Source organism: Leptonotus elevatus, chromosome 19 (assembly GCF_054856555.1).
Source record: "Leptonotus elevatus isolate MCC_2025b chromosome 19, RoL_Lele_1.0, whole genome shotgun sequence".
Taxonomy (NCBI): Eukaryota; Metazoa; Chordata; class Actinopteri; order Syngnathiformes; family Syngnathidae; genus Leptonotus; species Leptonotus elevatus.
The window spans coordinates 5,760,956-5,778,018 of NC_141257.1; the positions used below are offsets into that span (position 1 = coordinate 5,760,956).

The 17,063-nt window shown below is 39.7% G+C and overlaps 1 long non-coding RNA gene and 2 other non-coding genes across 3 annotated transcripts; all 3 read left to right on the forward strand.

Annotated features, from left to right (window-relative positions):
* Nucleotides 1-648: 648 nt before the first annotated feature.
* On the forward strand, nucleotides 649-9,912 carry LOC147157646 (uncharacterized). The gene is made up of 4 exons (XR_015091404.1): nucleotides 649-866; nucleotides 2,420-2,479; nucleotides 3,545-3,742; nucleotides 9,101-9,912. It is a non-coding gene; the product is annotated as an uncharacterized LOC147157646 (long non-coding RNA).
* Nucleotides 9,913-15,762: 5,850 nt separating this feature from the next.
* trnak-cuu (transfer RNA lysine (anticodon CUU)) lies at nucleotides 15,763-15,835 on the forward strand. Its single transcript has one exon. It is a non-coding gene; the product is annotated as a tRNA-Lys (tRNA).
* Nucleotides 15,836-16,117: 282 nt separating this feature from the next.
* On the forward strand, nucleotides 16,118-16,190 carry trnak-cuu (transfer RNA lysine (anticodon CUU)). Its single transcript has one exon. It is a non-coding gene; the product is annotated as a tRNA-Lys (tRNA).
* Nucleotides 16,191-17,063: the final 873 nt, after the last annotated feature.

The window sequence follows — 17,063 nt, forward strand, 5'->3', positions numbered from 1 at the left end:
GTTGCTTTAAAAAAAAAATTTTTTTATCAGCATTTATTCTATTTATTTATGAGGTCATTAAACATTCTGCTGCCCTATTTTTCCCTCTTCTTTCTTCTGAATTGAACCTCTGTTCTGCTGGCTGTATATTTTTGTTTAAAAAATATATATTTTAAATTCTGCTGACATTTGATCATCCTTTGAAAAAAAAAACCCAGTAGGACTCAATTGTATTCAGCTAGCTTGATTTCTTTCCATTTCGTTTTTTACAATTTTTATTTTATTTTTTGGAAACTTACAAAACATGATGAAACTGTCATATACCGCACATGAACAAACCAAAAGCCCTGATGGTCGTCGATAAAGTCTTGAACAAATTGCTCTCAGATCAATTTTGAGTCCCAACAGTTTGGGGGACTCTAACCCTGAATTCAAGTCAGCAACGAGCGAATATACGCTGCAATGACAAACATATTGAAACGAACACCTCTCTGGTGTGTTTTTACCTTTTCTATAATCAAAAGTGAGCGTTCATATCTATGCTGAGGCATCTCAGTGGAGGATGAGGAGGGTGTGGACCACTGACTCACAAAGAGGGGGCGTAGCCTCGGGGGTGCATATATGATTTAGGACAAATGAGTTGCTCGTGCACTCGAAGGGACTCGACATGCAGTGCGCGCTGGTGCTGATGGTGGTGGGGATGTAGTCCTCTGCGGCGTGGACCGTGCCATCTCCCCCCCTTCCTTGAATGCATGGCAGGGGGAGGGGGTGATGTGGAGGATGTGATTTGAAGAACGGGAGAAAATAAATGGACGAGGCCGTTGGGACGTCACTACATGCGCCGCTCGTGGATGCTCTCATCTGGGACGCCAGCCGAGGGACCACCGGTAAGAAAAGGTCTTCCTTGGTGGATTTCTCAAGCGTATTTGCACTGTCGGGAAGGCGTCTTTATGTGTTGGGGAGGCTGGGCGAGGATTTGCACGCAGGCCCACGCTAGCTAGTCCCGCGTGAATACAAATAATTATTTTCATTTTGATGCAAAAAAAAAAAAAAAAGTCATCAAGAAAAAGCGTGAACTTTGCGCCACTTTGCAGAGTTCGGCGTGTGCACGCACTTTTGTGTCACAGGTGCATCTCACACACGACCTCCAAGACAAGTTCCCATCAGGATTCACGTGCACGAGCGATCCCCTTGCAAGATGACGTCCCATTGCGTCAATTCTGAAGATATACGTTAATATGTCAACAACGTGTTTGGTGCACGAGCATCCCCACGCGTATCGGGCCTGCTGTAGTCGTAAGGGGGTCAAAGCGGCCTCATTTTGCACCGTAATTGCAGTTTAGGGATTAGCGCCAAAAAGGGAATGAAGAAGTGTGCAGAAATGAAAGCAAAAAAAAAAAAAGGGCAACTTGAACTCTGCAGTTGCGTTCGCGGATCACATAAGCCTGCCTCTGCCTGTTACGTGAATTACAATCTTTTTGATGCAAGAGCAGACTGATATGTGAAGGTCTATTGCAGTTGAACTCAGCGCACGCGGATAAGCACATCATTCTAATTGACAAATTAAGCGAAAAACTTAAAACAACATAAACAACAAGCAAAACAAAACAGTATAAAAAAGGTAACGTGTGCACAAAATGCCCCAACATGCTGCACTTGAACTCAGCAGAGCTCCCTTTGCGCACCTTAAAAAAAATTAATTAATTTAAAAAAAAAATCCTGAATGTTTGTACAAACAAAAGGGATAGCACTTGAATTGCACTTATCGAACGAGTGAAAACAAAACAAAAACAAATATCGTACAGCACACACCAGATAAATAACACACTCATTAAAATTCCGGTAATTAACGTATTCGGGTCTTTTAAAGGCAATAATGACATCAAACCGTATACCCCCCTTTCCCTTCTCCCATGTAGGCCTATTGCACTTGAACTCAACAGTTGCGTTCAGGGTTCACACACAAATACTTCCCCACCGTAATTTAACAAAACAAATAAAAATAAAAACAAAAACAAAAACAGACAGATTTCAGTACTTGAACTCAGTTAGTTGCGTTCATGGCTGACACGATGCACTGTAATTGTCCTGTAATTGTTAATAGCCGATTACAGTCTTTCAGATAAAAAGATCTGAAAATGTGAAAAAAAAAGGACTTAAAAAAAACTAACCAAAATACTGAAACTCAACTGTTGCGTTCTATACACACGCACACGCACACGCACACGCACACGCACACACACCTTTCCCTTAGCACTATGCCGTGCAATATTAAGGCCCCTCGCTTCTACCTGCTCTGTATTCGTGTAATTTTGGACCATAATAGTAAGTGGACACTATATGTTAATTGTTTTATGTGGAAAAAAAACGTTGACTTTTGCCCTCGAGTGATAAATGAGATGTTAAAATGACGTGACGTTTTCTTGTTTACGACCTGCAGGATCCTCAACTAAAAGCATCATTGGAATTTGGACTGACCACGTGCCTCAATCTCACATAGGTAAATCCTTTATTATGATTATTAGTATACAGCATTTTTACACTCTGCAAGAAGCCCCCCACTTGGCAGCATTTACAGCGCCATTTTATGCTCCTGACATAACATTTCGTCATTTTACTGCAGCAACACACACTGCAAGTGTCGACCACCTGGGAGTATACCACAATGTGGCAATAATTCTATATAGCCATATGAGTGTGTATTTGATTATATTGTCCCCAGCTTGCATATAGGGGAACATGACAATATGTAGCAAATATCTTTTAAAGATTTGAAATGAACATTAGTTTTGCTAATTAATTCACATTTGAAGGTTTCACAACATTAAAGCTCATATGTCCTATATGAGAAAAAAATAATCTAATGTATCTAAAAATATGTTTTAATTACATTTGAAAACATTTTATTATATTAAATATTAGAAGAGTAATTGTCATGCATCAGTAAATTTAGTGTGTGTGTGTGTGTGTGTGTTTATTGTGTAAAATTACATAATAGTATTTATTAAACGTTGCACTTTCGTAAGTTATTTTTGTCGCGGTTGTGTGTTTGTGTGTGTGCTAATCAGTGATCACACCTCTGTGCCCACGCGCAGGTAGTGACGTCACTCTTCTCCACTGCCTCCTCCCTCTTTTCTGCTTTTAAGAAAGGGGGGGAAATGCCCATAGGGAAAAACACAATTATAAAAACAAACTACAACAAAAGGAAGATTTAAAATTAGAAAAAGGTATTGTCTAAATAACTGTCAGGCAAAAAGAAAGAAAAAACATGAAGCTATGGATTTTGAAATGAGAATGGACAATGTACAGCTGGTGGGCCTTCTTAAAAGCTCATAATACATAATAATACACATTTTGTTCAATTGTTGCATCATATGTAGGCTATAGTGCATAAATGTATCATGCATGGCCTTTGATGGACCTAAAAAAAAACTGAAATTGAAAAATAAGGCTTCCAACTTCTCCTTTAGTCCAAATTGTTTATAATCACAAGTTGCATTGCACGTATTAAATTAATGTGCCTTTTAATTCATGTTGTTCTCTAATTTTTGCTTGGTCCTTGCAGGTGCATAAGAGGCAGTATATTGCTGTGTTCAGGCCCGAGGGGTTGTCTGTTATCTTTGGTTATCTAGCTGTATGAGTGACGTACATTCTTCATAAAGCTAGATAACCGAAAGTAACAAGAATCCCATTACATGCCTGCACCGCTGAAGGAAAATCAAGAAGAATGCATACGACTTGCTATGGCGTGGGGGAAGTAAAGGTAGGATGGTGTGTGTGTGTGCGTGTGATATGCTAATCAGTGCTTAATTGGTCATATGCGTATCAATGGGAATGGTTATTACATGATCCAAAAGCTTTTCACAATGATATAAAATGGGCTAAAATTGTATTCCTTTTTTTGTTGTTGTTTTTTTTTTTTTAGTGACTGTTGTGGAAACAAATGTCACGAAATGTCCTTGGGCACCCATTAAAAAGGATGGTGCAGTGTCATACATATGTTTGTCGCCATTTTAGGACTCATTTGTGATAGCGTGTCAAGTGTGTGCGTGTGAGAGGCAAACACATCTTAGTGCCATAAAACGTGAATGAAAAGTCCACATTTAAGCACCACTTTAAAAATGCTCTTATAAACTGTTTATACACCGGTAATTAATTAGTTTTAACACTTCATAAACTGCTACAGGAACATGAGCTGTAAATTGTGGCAGTATTGCTTCAACTTGCCAAAAAAAAAAAATAATTTACCCTTGTAAGTAAGTCATTTACAACAGATTACAATAATTAATAACAGATTTATGAATGTGTTATAAGGGCAAAATTACTGCGGGGGGTTAAATGCCATGTGTGGGAATAGTGCTATTTCTCTTGCATCCGAAGCAAGAGAAAAGTTTTTCTTCTGTTTCAAACTGTATAGAAACGAGGCTCTGCTGCAAATAACAAGTAATTGATGCCGCCTCGAAATGTTTTTAACGGTTATTGTAATAATTAAAAAAAAGCGGTCACCGACCTTTTTGAAGCTTAGAGCTACTTCTTTGGCTGCTGATTAGTGCAAAGGGCTACCAGTTTGATACACACTTCTGAAATAACAAATTAGCACAAATTACGGTTAATCATGATGGGGGGGGGGGATTAAATGACGGCTAACGCGGCTAAGTCAACCACCAAAATTTCTCGAAACAGGAGGCGGCGTGAGTGATGACCCGAGGAATTTACAGATACACCGTTAGCACGCCGTACATGTGGTGATAACAACCCATGCTAAACGTAGCTCCTCCCTGACATGCTGGACAATAAGTAGTACAAAGTCAAAAGGAATCACTTTGACATAGTTCTTTTACACGAATGCACTACTTTCCTATCAGATGGGGCGTTTTTAGTGAATAGCTGGGGATAGCTTCCACAAAAAAACACCTTAATAGGTGAATAGTGGGCATTACTGCAGTAACCGAATACGCTTGGAGTGTGTGAAGTTTAATACCAAACCATCACTTCGATCACTGTTGACGGCATCCATAAAAGTGGATAAATGCTCGATCTTCAGCTCTCATGCGGCCATTTTGTGAGATCGCTGTATGAAGAGGCTGGTTGTGACCGTTTGGCTTTACGTCGAAAAAGTGTACAGTAGACTTGGGAAAAAAACCAACACTTTTACGCCGTTTTGTGTTCCCACATCCTCCTTTCGCTTCGCTTTCACCTCATTCACTTAATTTCTTTTCTTCTGCTCTTTTTTCCCAGCTTGCCTTCTCAGATGGTCGGGCCTGATTTGTATGCATTTGCATAATGAATGTCATTTGCATGCTCGGGGGCAGACCATACCATGAGAATGGCTGTGTGTGTGTGTGTGTGTGTGTGTGTGTGTGTGTGTGTGGTTTGTTAATGTGCGGGCCATATATTAATTTCATGTAAACGTACATGTTTTTTTAATACACAAAATGACCAAGTGGGGTGTTTGTAGCCTTTTGATTTGTGAACGAAAATAACTTGCACGTGTCTGTCGTGGCATCATGCCCGCCTCGGCAATGCGACTCCCTCCTCAATCCCATAATCCTCCTCTCTCTTCCTCCACCCCGCCCTCTCCCACGCATGCAACCATCTTAGGTGAAAGACTGGCACAAAATGGCAGCTAAGGAGAAAGCGCATCCCCCCCCTCTCGCCTCCACGCTTTTCCGCGCCATTGCCCAGCCTCGAAACGGTGTTAATTACCGCCACTGCGTTAATTGTAGCCCATGCCACCCCGCCCCGAGGGGATGAGAAAGGAACGGCGATGGCTTTTGGGCGTTTGCCATATTTGAGGGCAGCTGTGGCTTGGGCGTCACGGCACGCTGCGGCGAAGCGCTTTTGTTTGTCGTCTGACATTTTGTGTCACTTCTACGTGAGGTTTGGGATCATTTGCGCGGCGCTTTTGGTATTAGAAAGGAGCAAATAACACCTACGACTGCAAGGTGCCATAATTGGAAATGTGGTGGTGTGGGGAACATACGGCATGTGGGCCATAAACGGCCCGCGAGGGAATTTGATGTGGTCTGCACATGTTACTTTTAGAACGCAAATACTTGTTGGCCAAACAATACTTCGTCAGAGAGCACATTAAGGTACACTTTCTAGTCTTACCGCCATACTGAAAGTTTCACAATTGATTGTTTATACACTCTAAAAATTGATTGGTTTAAAAAAACTACCAATCTAGTAGGTTAAGCTTGATTAACCAATAGATTGATCAGACCATTCCGAGTGGTTTCGGGCATACCAATTTTATTGGTTAGCCAAACAACCAATGAAATTGGTTACAATAGAAAGTAAATCTAGATAGATCACTTGGAAATATATTTATAAGTGATTCCAATATATTATATATAAATAATATAGTGTTTAAAAATGGAAATGTGTGTCTCGATAGATCACTTGGCGGGTTCAATCCCTGGCTAGGTCATACCAAAATCTATAAAAATTTGCCTCCCTGCTTGACACTCAGCATTATGGGTTGGAATTGGGGGCTTAGATCACTAATTGATTCCCGAGCGCAGCCCCTGCTGCTGCTCACCTTTCCCCCAGGGGATGGGTCAAATTCGGAAAACGAATTTCGCCCCACTTAGGTGGGTGTGACAATCAGTGATACTTTTTTTTCGGGATTCCCCTAAAAAATGTCAGCCTCTAATACAAATTAACCAATCTCTTGATCAGAATGACCAATTTGCATCGGTTGGCCCAATCACCAAAATATATTGGTTGAAAACACCTACTATTCTAGACTGGTTGTTTTAACCAAAGGATCTGTCGGACACATAACTACCAGCTAGATTGGTCAAATGTAACTTTTTTGGGAGGTAAATTTGACCAATCCGTTTTTAGGGTATAGTCTATATCTGTTCTAATTGTGAGTTTAATGCTTACTTTTACGTGACTACGACGTGTTCCAATTGAATGTACAAATTCAGGATACATCGGCAGTATAACTTCTGTAATTGTTAGTATAAATATTTTTTTTAAATCTGAAGTTTTAGTACGGCCCTCGGGAAGTGTCGATGGGAAAAAGGTTCCCGCTCATGCGTGTTGCCATGGAGATGTTTCGGCATACACTTGGACTTTCACCTTTAACTGCAAGAATGTGGCAATTGTCTTATTTTTGGGGGTGTTTTCAAATGATAATAAAAGCAGAAGGTTCATGTAAACACAGAGCAATGATTCATGTTGACTTGTGTGTGTATGGGAGGGAAAAAGTGTAGTAAGTAAACGTGAGAAGAAGAGGAGGATGAAGAAGAGTGGGTGCAGATAGACGAGGCGAGGCGGCCTGCGACAGTGAGATCTCAATAGTGAGAGGCCTTCTTTGTGCTTGTGTGTGAGGTTTATTTGGGGCGGGGGGGGGTGTTTGTGGGGGGGGGGGGGTCCTTCCCCGGACCCTCAGACAAGCGACACATTGTGCTCCCCAATGCGCGGCGGCACTTGTGGCGTAACGCCATTATTTAGGCCAGTGGAGGGAGCGGGAGTCTGGCGACCAGCTTAACCAAAACGCCAATTAGAGCTGGATGGCCCTGATTAATGGACGAGGGAGATTGGTAAACAATGGCGGTCATTGTTCGCGTGGGGCCCCCAGCCGGCCAACCCCGCACCCCGTCTCTAACGCGTACACACACAGACCCCTACCCCGCTGATTGCGTTCTCACAGTCCGAACACAGCCTGTTTCACACGGAGATCCGGCAAAATAGCCGCATCGCCGAGTGCCCTTTCACGCAGCAACCTGCAATCAGATAATTAGATGACTCCAGTGATGTTGAAAATAATCATACAGTTGCTTTCAAAACAGGCAGCGAGTGGCCTCAGTTTTATATTAGAGTTAACCCACTTTCACACAGAGACGCCGCAACATTTACCCACCCCTGTTCTGTCTTTTGCAGAATACTCATAGGTGGTTTCTGCCTTTCTTACAGCTTTTATGACTTCACCATCAGGTGGTGTGAGACGTGGTTCTGTCTTATATGACGCCACCCACTTTCACACAGAGATCTTGCACCAATGACACATTGGTCTTCAACGTTTACACAGAACCCAACAAAGTGGGATACTACACTCAAAAATGGACCGATCCTCTACTTGGGTCTATTTGACCCAACTTTGAGTCAAGAAATGGGTCTTTTAGTGTAAAACAACTCATAAATATTGATCAGATCCTTTACTTGCCATTTTGTATAAAATAACCCACAAAGTGGATTGTCCATTTTTGATCCATAATTGGGTTACTTTAGACCCAACTGTTTTTGGAGTGTAGGTACGCTAACATTGCAATTTCACACGGCAAAATTGCGTCCCATTAGTGGCAGCATCTATTGCGACGTATAAAATACTAAGAATTGATTTCAACACAAAAGAGTGGGAGAAGAGAATGTCAGGCGCTTTCACACAGGTGGCATAATTTCTCTTTTACGGCTCTGGTAGAAAATTGCCAGGTTGACTTCATCATTACCATTCCGTCGATACCATTTACACCAAATTAGCTTTAATTAGCTCCTCCTAGCCTACAAAGTTAGCTACAAAGTGAGCAAAAAGACTCAAATGTGTTTAGTTATGATATGCAATATAGGGATGAATAAATAAACCGAGGGGTTCCTCCTCATTTGTTATTCACCCCCCCCCCCCAACTCCCCCCACCCCCACCCCAACCCCAACCACGCATTGCTTTATTTAGGTCTACATTTCAATACAGCCTACACTTTGTTTTGTTTTTTTCTCCCTTCTTAAGCATATGAGTTGCATAATTAGCCCGCCGCGTACGCCAATCAGGACGGTGCCGATGCGGGGTTGCCATGGCGACCCAATCAAGGCTTGTAACCCCCCCTTGGAATAAGAGCGTGGGAGAAAACGTGTTGGGTATTTGAGACAATGACGGAGGGATGAGAGGAGGAGGAGGAGGCTGGCGGCCATATTAGTGTGCCATCTGCGGGCAGTAAACTACAGTTTACAATGTGAGGGAAGAAAAACGGCGAGAACGCTTCGTATTTCATTTTGGCTAGCTTCTCGTTATATGTGTGATTTGAAATAAAAGGCATATATTTATTTAATATCTTGTACTTAAGGTGTATAAATACCTGCTGTGTTTAATGTATGCTCTCTGTCTTCTTACAGTGTTGTTTTGGACACTTTTTCCTGGATTTTGAAAGCTGTTAAAAGTGAGGAAACGACAACAAACAGACAAACGGATGGGAGACTGGATGGATGATGTGAAATGCTTTCATAATATGTTACATGTCATTTTTAAAATAACACACACACACACACCCTGAAATTATTGTAGTATTATAATTGTTTGTATTCATTAGTTATGCAATTTAGTTGGGAGGAGTGTATTTGTAGGTTTGGAGGGAAATGGCATATTTAATGATATATTTTAGTTAAAATATAGTTTTATTTGTACAATGCTGGTGATTTTATCATTTGATTTTAACAATCAGTTGTTTGACAATCTGTGATTTTAGAACACGTCTGGTGTATTGTACAGTATGTATTTTTTTTAAATGTCAGCTTAAAATTGCACACTAGGCAGAATGCGGTGCTCAAAATCAATATTGAATGCTAACTACCTATGCAAAAAAATAAAATAAAAATAAAAACAGTAGGTCCTTTGTACATATAAACCTTTGTTGGGTTTGCACGTTAACGGCTTGAAGCGGGTTCAGCAAGTTCATAAAAACTTGACTATGTGAGCATATGTGCAATTTTAAACGTTTTATGAGTCCATTTGATTTCAGTGACATCTGAAATGTTTTGTGTCATATGTGATTCTAGTTGATTTTGAGAGATTGATTTATATATATTCGAAAATGCACTATGACCTGTTGTTGCACACGTCCAGAGCATTATTTGCACATGACTTTGTACTATGCAATTTTTGTTACTTTTGTTGAAATTCTCAATAAAACATGTTTGCAGTGAGACAATTCATGTCTATCTACTTTTGTCATCACATTTATAATAATAATTATTCTATATACACTGGTGCATCTCAATAAATGTGTATTATCGATAGGTTTCTCTAACTCTACTTTATTTAGATGCATCTGTATCTTAACTATTCGGCACACATGAAGTGGCTTTTTGTGATTTCACATGAAATGATAAATACATTCCGCTTGAACAGAAGCAGCTGTTGCCGTATATATATCGGATGATCAATGTTTACACGCCGTGCACAATTCTAAAGGTGAACCAGAGTCACATCTGGACGCATCTGGAGTAAAACAAGGCGCGGCTGCTCAAGGCACAGGACACTGCTTCCAGATGCTGTTGTGGTCTTAGACTTGTAAAAAAAAAATACATGCAAGTAGTGTATCTGACTAATTTAAAGTATCTAAAAGGCATCAGTCATAAGCCCGTTTTTACATCTGGAAGTTCGGCGAGAGTCCCACACGGCCAAAATGGTCGCACAACAGCTGCACATGAATTTTAAATGGATGTAAGAACCTATAAGAATGTTTTTGTCATGGTCCTACGAGCCATACCAACTCGGCCTTGCAACAAGTGACATGACTACAAAAAAAAAGCAATTCAATTGAAATTCTATTTGAACCTAAAGTTTTATAATAAATCACACATGATGTCTTTGACATCTAAACAGAATTTAATACATCTATGTAATTTCTCCTGCTCTTCACATATGTAGCTGGTGCCTCATAATAGCAACTCAACAACAAACACACAACAAAGATCGTGTAAACCTGAGTATCCTTGACTTATTAACGAGACCCTGGGTCCTGATGAATGAGGGGGGCCATATGAGAGGTAGGCCCGCTGACTCAGACAGCAGAAAAGTTACGGGAACCGTCTGATTATAATGGAATCAATAACAAGACAAAAGCTGACGTCTGGGAGGGAAAAATCGTGGGAAGTGCCGCCAAGAGCCTGATTAGCATGCTGCCTAGCGTGTCCCTGTAGGAGGGCGGGCGGGACCCAATGGTGAAGAATGGCTATGCGGGAGAGGCTGGGGGACGGCGAGGTTGCAGAGGGCCAGACTGGGGATGCGGAAAGTCAAGGAAGACAGCTTCACAAAGACAGACATGGTGCTCGAGGAGGGGGCATGGGGGAGGGTCTGACGGGGTTCGAGGGTACCGTGAAATTGGGCGGCGTGAGGGAAACCAGTTCAAGTTCAAGAGCAAATGCTGACAGATGAAGACAAAATGTATCCCTACAAAAAAAAAAAGCTCTGATATAAGCAGACAGCGTGGCAAAAAAAAAGAATAAATGCGAAGTGAAATGTAAAAATAACATTTTAATTTTACATTGTATTTATTTTGAATGTAATTTTCTTTTTCTTTTAAAATAAAACTGATTTTAAAATACTTCAAATGAACAGATAGCTATATGCTACAATGTGATTTTTGAATGATGCTACTTGACACATTTTTTTATTTTTAATAAAAAATGTTTGTTTTTTTTATATCTCAAATAAGCTAAATGCTACAGAAAAAAAACAATTAACTTCAGAGAAATTTTAAAACTGTCACTCGAACATTATATTGTATTATCACTTTTTTCTATAATACAATACTCCAGCACAAAATATCGATAACATAATTTTTATCCATTATGACATAATCACTGTACAGTATCGTGCTACTACTAACAAAATACATCCTAGTCAAAATTCTCAGGCTTCCATTTGAATGGTCTTAACTTTTTAATAAAAAAAAATACTTGCTTCGTTATTTCATTTCACATTCTACTCTGCATATAACTGCATATCGATCTTTGGTTACACCTCTGATGTGGTGAAATCTGTGTGAAAAGGCAGTAGAAACCATGTGATGTCTCCCAGCCAATCAATAATGAAAGCTAATGAAAATTTTAAAAACATATTCACATAGCTTTAGTTGCAAGCAGTGGGATACGGCAGGTGTCTTCAGATGGACAATCCTTTGCTACTCAATGAGGAAATGACTTCCGCGCAGGTCGGAGGTCAATAAACTTGAGTTTAAAAGGCCATCTGAGAGGGTCATGCAGAGTCACCTCCCCCTGAAGCCACACACACACACACACACACGCACACACAGGTCAATTATGTGTTGTAAGGTGGCGAATTAGGGAGGAAGTGACCATTGTCCATCTGCCCCTAAGGTCACATCTCTTCATGTCATGCTCAATTCCTGCCCCCAAATAAGAGCTTAACACAATTTCTCAACTATAAGCAGTGTTATTCAGTCATAGTCCAGCAACACTGTCATCAATGAGGCAATGGTCTGACTTGAAGATGACAGAAAAATATCTACGTTAATGGTAAAACGATGATTCATGAAAATATGAAGGTCACTATAGAGCTAAAACTAAAGCAAAACTACTCTCTCTTTAACTCATTCACTGCCATTGACGGCTCTAAACGTTTTATTGTACATTTAGAACAGATATAAAATTTGTGATTAATCGTGAGTTAACTAGTGAAGCCATGCGATTCAATACGATATATATTTTTTTATTTTAATCGCCTGACGCCCCTAATTTTTAACAATCATCTAGTCAGGCGATTACAATTTTTAATCGTGGTAATTAACCGCATGACTTCACTAGTTAACTCAACGATTAATTACAAATTTTATATCTGTTCTAAATGTACAATAAAAAAAAGTCTAGGTTTTCATACTCTTGTTAACAAAATTAGAAAAAAATGTTAAACTAATAGAAACAGTTGAAATTATTTTTTGACGTTTATAACCGTCAACGGCAGTAAATGAATTAATAATGTGTGACGGACAGGTAAAAGTGTGCAATAATGCGGTTTATTGTCCCGGCTGGGAACAGTAGGGAGCTATTTTACAAGAGCAGTCTGAGTTGCGAAGCGAATTTTAAAAAAAGTTTATTTTCTGCCATGTTTATTTTCATACTTTTGGGTCGTATTTGTCCCACAAATGCCGCCTCCTACTCTGAATTGTACCACTTTTTGGGGCTTTTCAACTTGGTGGAGGCAAAGAGCCTGAGAATCACGCGAGTGTTTATTTTGCCACCCAATGACTATTCTTTGCAATTTCTCCCGGGGTCTCCATGCAGTCGCACAACAACAGTCTGGCGGCCCACTATTGAGCAAGCGTTCCCAGACCACGGTGTAAAACCTCGATCCGGGGGTACAAAACATCGGGCAGAAATCAACCGTGAGCGTGTCACGGCACGCTGGAGGGTCTGACTACTTAATTAGACGTATAAAGAGCACGGGTCAGACGGCGCAGACAGCTGAAGAAAAGGCAGGCGAGATGAAGCTCTTCAAACTGTCTGCATCATACTGTGGATGTGTGTGTGTGTGTGGGGGGGTGTGTGTGTGTGTGTGTGTGTGTGTCTGGGTTGTCCTGTGAGAAAGTGTGCACCACGTCTGGGGCACATGTGTGTGCTTTCATACAAGCTGATGTTGTTAAGTGCACCAAAGAGTGCATGTGTGTGTAGGAATGGTCAATTTAGGCAACTAACAAAATAACCACATTGTAATTTATGTGCAGAAATGATGGATGTATTTAAAGAAGCTTCCCAATTTAATGATAATGTATATTTTTATACACAGACAAATATCAAAGAAGCATCACTCACTTGAGTTTAACACATTCTTTGAAAAATAATCTTAATTAAAGTTAAATGCTGAATGAGTTTGAACCTCCTAAGAGGTTAAAGCTAATATTGTTTTAATATTTTTTTTCTGGATTTCCGATATTGAAACAGATCCCAGTAGGACACTCATGTATAAAATGGTGAACAAGAACTAGTAATGCTGTGTTTTTCGCAAATATTAGCCAGAGGCCAATTTATTTCAAGTCAACCTTTTGCTTGAAACAAAATTAAAAAGGAATAATATGGAGAAATATAACAGTAAATCACATAGTTCTGCAAAACATAAAAGTGAATACACACGTCACAGCCGAAGATCATCTTTAATTCATACGGGAATCCTCCACACTAACCGTTGAAGTGCCTCGGTAGGGGCTGCTGTTTTGGTTAGCAACAGAGTTTAAATGAGCAGCAAACTGTGTGTGCGAACAATAGCATCTGGAAGGTAGAATGCAGATTTCCGCATATCACATGACGACAAGAGGTCAAGTTTATCAGGATGTTTTGTGAACGTTCAAAATTAGGCTAAAGGTATTTCTGAATATAAATCTCTGGAGGTGTGAATGGATGGTTGCATCCAAAGTATTCATGATTATTACAAGAGAATTATAACCGTTGTTTGATTGTCTGCACTGCTAATGTGTCTGTTCCCGTAATGTGTTTCAAATAGGCTGAGTACGCGAGTGAGGGGCGGAGAACGGCGCATAATTAACGGTGAAAACAAGTCAGGAGCACTTGTAATAACCACTTATTCCCACTCACTCTTTGTCGCCTGGGAGCAGACGCAACAGCTCAACATGGACAGGAGTCTCCTGCTCCTCCTGCTCCTGCTGCTCCTCCTGCTGCTGCTGCTGGTGAGAACCGACTGGGAGTCCTCCATCCATCCCAGCTGCAGTTTCGCTTGCTTTTTCTTTTTTTCCTTCTTTTTTTTTGTCTGCGACACACAGAGGAGAGGGTCAGAGTTCAAATAAGTTCACAGGATGGAGGGCCTTTCACATGGTAATGCCTCAAGGGGAGCACCAGACGAACATGGCGGTGATTAGGACACAGTCGCCAAAGTGTTTGTTTAAATTCGGCGCTCTCACGTTTGGTGGACGTGTCGGTTTAGCAGGTGGACGTCCGTGGCGTCAGATGATGAGGACAAAAGTCAGGTGTATAATATGCAGATGAAGTATTTGTGCTTGCTTCTGGACATTTCACAACATTGATGTCATCCATGTCTTCCAGGTTTTCTCATTTCAAATTGGTTGTAAAGACAGGCTATTACCATCCAACATAAGACTATTTTTAACTGTACAATTGTCAACTAATTAATTTAAACTATAAGCATCTTTGAAAGATGCCCAATAGACAGCTGAAGAGCGGTCATACTACCTACCATAAGACTATATATTTCATTAGTTGTCCTTTCAAAATAAATGTTAACACAACAAATGCTACTATAAATAGGACATTACAGAAATTGTAGTTATTTTCACACTTAAAAATTTGTCAATTCACAAAGTAATTATGGTCAAATAAAATAAATTACTGTTAATTTTCTCGGTAAATGTTTTTTAAGGGTTTTAAAGTAAAATTTTACATTTTATTCCATTAAATAACAGACAAATAACGTATTTTAACAATCAATATATGTATTTGTAATTAAGTTTTTTTTGTAAAAGAACAGAAATATTGTGTGTGTTTACAGTTATAGTGATTTCATGTTATTTTACATTTGACAAGTAAAATCAGAGTTCATTTTTGTAAATTAAATAATAATTTTAAAATACAGAAAAGAATGTAAAATAAAAAGTCATATTCTGTTATATTACAGTTTTGGAATTTATTATGTGTGCAACATGGTACATTTCTGGGTTTATGCTATCATCAGTCGTGCCTCACTGATTCAATAAAAAAAAAAAGGCAAATAATAAATAAATAAATAAAAACCCAAAAGAAGCAAAACACTTTTGCTATATTTAGTTACCCTTTTTTTTTTCAAAAAATAAAATAGAAATAGATAAAACGACAAACTGTACTGCGTGATTTGTTACATTACATCATATACCACACAGCTCACCTAAGGTTTAAAACAGGCTAAAAATAGGTGTAGCATTCCTCGCTGAGATTAAGTATTACACTGACTTTTGTTTAACCCCGATTGAGTATATTGGCAGGATGCTGAGTTTCCAGATTACATAAACCATACTGGAACATGTGCCTTCCGTGCCCGGCTAGCTCAGTCGGTAGAGCATGAGACTCTTAATCTCAGGGTCGTGGGTTCGAGCCCCACGTTGGGCGCAGATTATTTTTATTTTTTTTAAATTTAAATTACACACCAAAATTCTGTTTGGATCATGCAAACAACTTGTTTATCACACGTATAGATCAACAGAGCTAAGTATCACACTATTCACAGACGTCACGCAAAATTGTGATTTCTGTTCAAGGTTTTTTTAATTATGGAACTGCATACTTTTTTCCACCTCTGACCACCAAACCAAATATATATATGTATATATGGGCATACGCAATTCAGTGTTCCAAATATATAAAGCGTTACTAGACCATTCGCAAACATCCGCCCGGCTAGCTCAGTCGGTAGAGCATGAGACTCTTAATCTCAGGGTCGTGGGTTCGAGCCCCACGTTGGGCGCAAAGTTTTTTTTTTCCCACAAGATTTTCCATTCCATATTAATTTTTTACTTATGACATGATTACATCTAGAAGTTACAACTGATCTATTTAAAAAATATATATCGTTTTTTTTTCACATAAAAGAAGTAGAAGCAGAATGATGCCACATTAAAGGCTCTGATACGATATCAGATCACAGAGACCCCAGACGGACACTTGGAGTACTGCAGGTAGGGACGTTTTAACAGTGACTGAATGGGGAGCGTTTAAATGGCTTGTTTCTGCTAACACAGTACATTTTCAGTATACATTACAATTTATGTTGGTTAAATTGAGTTTAAAGCTAAATATAAAGGACAATTTTAGGCAGACTGCTGGTACTAAGGATGCTTCACTCTGTTGCCTCAGTAGGTGCTGCTGTTTTGTTTGGCAACAGACTTCTAATAAGGTTACATACCATTAAACTGACCTAAAAAATCATCCAGTTTCTCAGATGTTTTTTTGGTAAGTATTATGGTTAAAAAACAACAACTCGACAAGTGTAATTTGCTATACTTTTACTTATTCAGCATTCACAAACAATGTAATACGACTAATATTACTTTTTACACATCGACAAGCTCTCCAAGTTAACAAGATTTAGGGTTAGTCAATTTGTCCCAACAATCGGTTTCCCATCCTCAGCACACTGTGTGCTCAGCATGGGTTCAAATTAGAACCTATTTGTATTTTCACACCACCGCTTGTCAACCCCCCCCCCCACCCCACCCCCACCCCTTGCAGTGCAAATTGGTGCAGTGTGAACAGCCACTCCCCCTGCGCCGTAGTCTAATTGGCCAGGATTAGAGGAGCCATTATAAAGGAGGGCCCACGCTAAAGCCTGAGCTGCGTG